This window comes from Phasianus colchicus, chromosome 2 (genome assembly GCF_987193195.1).
Source record: "Phasianus colchicus chromosome 2, bPhaCol1.hap1.1, whole genome shotgun sequence".
Classification (NCBI taxonomy): domain Eukaryota; kingdom Metazoa; phylum Chordata; class Aves; order Galliformes; family Phasianidae; genus Phasianus; species Phasianus colchicus.
The window spans coordinates 34,485,027-34,490,952 of NC_143437.1; positions in this window are offsets into that span (position 1 = coordinate 34,485,027).

Genomic DNA, 5,926 nt, shown 5'->3' on the forward strand with positions numbered 1-5,926 from the left:
CAGAACCCACCACTGAAGTCACACCTGGCGCATGTGGCAGCGGCGGGCACAAGCACCGCTGTCCTGGCAGGGAGACTTGGACGAGTCCCAGAATTCTGCCGTTTCACAATGTTCCTTTTTTTTTTTTTTTTTTTTTAAATAAACAGTCTTCCCAGCAATTGCAGAGATTTCTACGTCTCAGCTTTAGAAAGTGAAAGAACATTTTATCCTAAATATCGTCACTCAGAAACTCTGAAATATTCTCAGTGATATTAAATAAAACACAGTTTAAATATAGCTGTGTATTTTAGCAGACGTACTTGCAACGCGCAGTTCTTCTGACCAAATGATTGTGGAAGTGGGGAAAATACAAATATGAACGTTCCAGCAGGATGCAACCATATATGCATAGGAACTAATTTTTTAAGGAATTCCTAGAACCAAAGCACTGTCTTCCCCACAGTAGGTATTATTTATCAAATGTGAAAATATTGCAAAGCTAATTTGGATAATGCCTCTTCGAATGCTCATAGATACTTCCGGAACAAACACGAGGTGTTCCCTATTCATGGAGGCCTGGAATACAAAAACGATCCCACCAGTATTGAACAGAAATAGGGCTTCTTTGCTCTAGAAAATCACTTACTTATAACATTTGCTATTTGCAGGAAATAGCAATCAACAATGCCTTTCAACGACGTATTTCTGTTTTTATTGAACGTAGCTCAGAGTAAAGAGGGTATAATATATACCCAAGAGAACATACAGTGTTAGTCTGTTGGGAAAACAGCTGATTATGCTCTCTAACAAAGCTGATCCCTCCAAATGGTTACCTATAGATTTGAACAGTTTATTAAAGTAACCGAATCACAGAATCACAGAATCACAGAATGTCCCGGGTTGGAAGGGACCTCAATGATCACGAATCTCTAACCCCCCTCCACATTCAATACCAGACCAGGCTGCCCGGGGGCCCATCCAACCTGGCCTTGAACACCTCCAGGGATGGACGAGGCATCCACAGCCTCTCTGGGCAGCTGTTCCAGCACCTCACCACACTCATAGTAAAGAGTACTCCCCCCTGACATCCAACCTAAATCTCCCCTCCCTCAACTTAAAACCATTTCTCCTTGTCCTGCTGTTATCTACCCTTTCAAAGAGTTGATTCCCCTCCTGTTTGTAGGCTCCCTTTAGGTAGTGAAAGGCTGCAATGAGGTCACCCCGCAGCTGCCTTTTTCTCCAGGCAGCAGGGGTGCTGCTTAAACACTCTGTTTTAGACACAATGACTTTGGTTGTTTTGTTTTGTTTACTAACTCCCAGCATCCAGCAGCTGAAAAACCCCTGCTTTGCTCAGGGGGCGGTAAGGCCTTGCCCTGCTGGCCTGAGCTGGGGGTGCCCCAGGCCATGGGTGGGCCCTGAGCAGTTGGGGGACACCCAGCTCAAGGCTGGATGGACATGAAGGCGATCCATCCTGTGAGCGCATGACTCATTCAGTGGCCGCCGCCATGTTACCACCACCACCAGTCTATACTTCAAAGTACGTGTTTTGACTACATGAGTGACATGGATTTGTTTCCTCTCAAGCAGATAACAGAAGTTTCAGTGAGAACAGTGCAAAAGCTAAATCTAGAGAATGTAGCAGAAACAGAAGGAAAGGCCATTTATCTTTCAGTGTAATGCAGTCCCATTTCTTGTTCCCTCAATGTCTCCAAATACAGAACCTTCATCTTTGCTGGCTGTTGATCTGTTGTGGTAGATCAGCCATGTGTTTGAAACTGAAGAACAAAATACATTGTTTGATGAGCACAGAGCTTTCTTATTACTTCTCTCATCTTCTCACTGTGAAATTTCTTGTTCTTAAGTATTGTGTCCAAGGATTAGATTCCCTGTGTCATTTTCCAGATCACCTGATTTATCACAGGATGTTCAGAGCCATTTTACAAATGCTGAGTTAATTCAAAGTGTTTTCTAGATACCCCTAATGAATACTTTAAAAAATGCTTTTTCACTCATTCAGATTTTCATGCCCAGCCCATGCCCAAAATACAGACAACGTTCACTTTTTAAATACATATTGCTTGCTGTGGAAAGCTGAGAATCTTGTGTTTCTACAGCAGTTTTTGTGTAGATCTGAGCCATTGTGAACATGAAGTGGTAAGACAGTCATTCCACTCAGGCCACTTTATTTTCACATCTTCCCAGCAATCTCAGCAGTATTTGGGCTTGGCTTTCCTCACATACTATATTTGACACACATTTATCTCAGTTTCCTCCAAGAGTTATGGTAACTAAACAATAATGTGTAAAATTCAGAAAGAAAGGGGAAATTATGAAGTCTGCAACATATACTACATGTTGTGTTTGCCACACTTAGACCTACTGTAGCAGCTGACTCAGGCCCTCATTAGCTGCCATAATAGCTCCTTTGGGAAAGCATTATTCCAAGTATATAATAGTGAAATCCTGGATATTTTTTTCTGTACGTTTGGCACCCCTAGCCTAGGTGCAAAATCTTTTGTCTCCTACAGATATTATTAATTTCAGCAAACAGTATTTCACAATCTCTTGCCCATGTTATTGAGATTCCACTCAGGACAATTACTGTAAGTTTGCATCTCCTGCTCCAGCCTGAAGTTTCCTTTTACTTTGAACAGTTTGCAGCCAAATGTCAGCACCTGTTTCCCTTTCTTCCCCCAGTTCCTGACATACAGGGCTTTGGTGTTTTGTCTGTCTCCAGGAACAGAATAAAATACAGAATAAGAAAGCACTTCAAAATGAGAACTCAACACTTTAAATCTCCTGGCAACATGTAGGAAAGAAATGTTAACAATTATAATGCAGATCAAATATTGGACCTGAACCACATGACTATTTCCCTTCTAACTTAATGCACAGACATCTCAAACCAAGGGTATGAGTGGGCTGAAACAACTAATCGCATTTTGGCACAGCCAAGTACAAAAGGAAACCCAGAACTACTAATTCAACAGCTTGAAATATCAGCTGCTGCATGCAAGATCCTTAAAGAGCTCCTCTGAAGAGAACATACCCTTTTAAGCTTGTAATTTTTCATTTTTAAAATGTCAAAAAATATCTCAGGGAAAAAAGTGTTGATTTAAAGCCTGAATCCACTGATGCCTAATAGAGGTAAGGTACCTTTGCCTCTGTAAGTATTTTAATTACATTTATTCCTCTCAGTTATCACAGACTTATCCCGCGTTTTGTATATTTTCCATGCGTACATTCAGAAATTTTGCTCAGCATATAAAAGTATCTCTAAAATGGGAGAAGTGACATAGAAAATAGAGAAATTGAAGGAGTGATGGTAATGTCCCACAAATCACTGCCCCCCATGTTTCAGGACTCACCAATAGTGTTTGGGCACATCTTTGCTCTGACCACTTGCTGAAGACCTTCACTGTGGAACTTCCTCTGTGGGTCCATTGGGCCATGAAAATGAAAACATAAATAAGTGTATTTGTTTGCCCTTCACAGGTAAAGTAACTAATAGCTATGATTCCAATAATGATTCCATGACAGGAGTCTGCTTGTAACTCCTTTGTAGTTAAAAATGTATAGCCCTACCAATCAGAAGGTGTTTCTGTGTTGCAGAACCATTTTTCACCCATATGGTACGAATGACCCAAACTCATTTGGCTTTGCCATTCTTCTCTTTCTCTGGGATCAACTGCTGATTTGAGTGATTTGGAAACAGCTTCTTCAAAAGTATTATCTAAACACATTTGCTCACCCAAACTATACACAGCAAGCCAATAAAAATGAGAAAAAGACTCCACCATGCCTTGCCTAAGCTGTATCTCTTTTCAAATTTTGGGAAAATGATAGTAAAAGCAGCTACCTTGTTCCTTGCAGTTTCTCTTCTGTCTTCTTTACTCAAAAGTTCACCCAAAATCTGATCTTTTAAATACATCAGAATATATGATTCCATGGGACATGGATAGTTCATTGATGCTGAAAAGGGGGAGGATCCAGCTGTTTCTTCAGTTTTTGTCCTTTTTTCTCTACTGCTGGCTACACAACCTCCTACCTCATGCTGGCTGTGCCATTCCTTGAAAGTAGGTATGGGTCACTGAAGTAGTAGAAAAACAATCCATCAAAAAGTGAATAGGCTTCTGCAATGTTAAGAAATTTGGAACCAGGGTCTGTCAAGCATCTGAACTGGCACAAGCAGGAAGTTAAATCATGCAATTAGCAGTGAGAGACAAATAGGAATGCAGGCAGCAAGGGAATTTGTTTTAGAGGCAGTAAGTTCCATTTTTTGCTAAGGCTGTAAGTAAAATATGGAAGGAAGGGAAATATAGGTTCAAATCTGCTTGCAATGGCAACATCTGAAATCATTTTCATTCCACTGTATGGCATCATCATCAACTGTCCTGGCAAATACCACTTACTGCTTACATACAGCTATGATCCTTTGGATTGTTAGATGCTCCTGTCCAGTTTCTGGAAAGCTGCATTTGGGGAAAAGTGGCTGAACGTGCATTTTTCAGCAGTATTCCTCAATGGCAAGAAACTACTGACAGTGCTTAGTCCCTGGGACTATGCCTGAAGAGTTGCAGCAGAAAAAAACTCTCACTTTTATATGCAAGTACAAGGTTGCTGTTCCCCATCCCACCCAGGAGCAGAAATGGCCCTAGAGATCCATATATTTTAACCTTCAGACTTCATTACCATTGATTCTATCTAGAAATGGAGCCAGGATCTCTAAGAACACTGTGGCAGGAACAAAATACAATAAATAATCCATCTGCCTAGCAACACAGGTTGCCATGAGTACTTCTCCCCATGCTCCATGCTCATCAGTGGCTTGCCACTGAACACTGAGACAAGTTCAAGGGCCTTATACTGGTGAAGCAAACCATCTTCCTCCACTGGAGACCTTGCAAGACACCTGCATTCCCCTGGAGCCTAGAAGGTGCCAGCCAGCAGAATGAGGAGACATGACTTCCAGAGCAGCAAGATTTGGTCACTGGAACTGTGGGAGACAAATTGGACAACCCCAAATGAAGACAAACACTGATTTTCATTTCTTTGTTTATTTTGACAGACTTCTTCACATTTAGTCTGGACGTTAGGAAATACTGCTTTTCTGAAAGAGTGGTCAAGCACTGAAATGGGCTGCCCTGGGAGGTGGTGGAGTCACGGACCGTGGAGGTGTTCAAGGAATGTCTGGATTTTGTGTTGAGGGACATGGTTTAGTGAGTACTAGTGGTGATAGGTGGATGATTGGACTGGATGATCTTGAAGGTCTTTTCCAACCTTGGTGATTCTGTGATTCAATGCCCTACCAAAACATCCTCAGATAAAAGACTATTAAATCAATAAGTTAACTTTATTAGGAAGAAAAAAAAATTAATATATGAATATATTAATATATTAATATACCCGTAGCTCAGGAAGTCCGTGAGCCACTCACAGGAGGCTGAGAAAGATTATTCAAGTTAGCTATTTGCCTTGTTCACTACATAGAGAAATACTCAAAGATAAGGTCCTTTGATCTGACCTAGGAAGCTTGGTTTTCTGTTCTTACAGGAGAGAGACATTCTTTGATTATAATGTAATATTTAAGGGAAACCCTCTAATAACGCAGTCTTCTAGAAGCTGTGTAAAAATAGAAATATATGAGAAAAAGAGAAAATCACAGGTTTCTGTCTGACATTGGAACAATCATAATCAAATGAGCATATTGAACACTGGACTTATGATTACATTATCAATACTTTGAATACAGTCTTTTTAAAAAGTTCTGATTTCATTGCTTGTTATATGATAACATTCAATTTAAGGATGTAAAGGCCATTGCTTGTGTAAATAGGCCCAATGTATATTCTGCAAAGCCATCAGCCACAACACAGCTTTCAGAGAAAGAACTTAGGTTACACATCTAAATGAGCATACATGGCACTTGATTGAGATGATACACGAT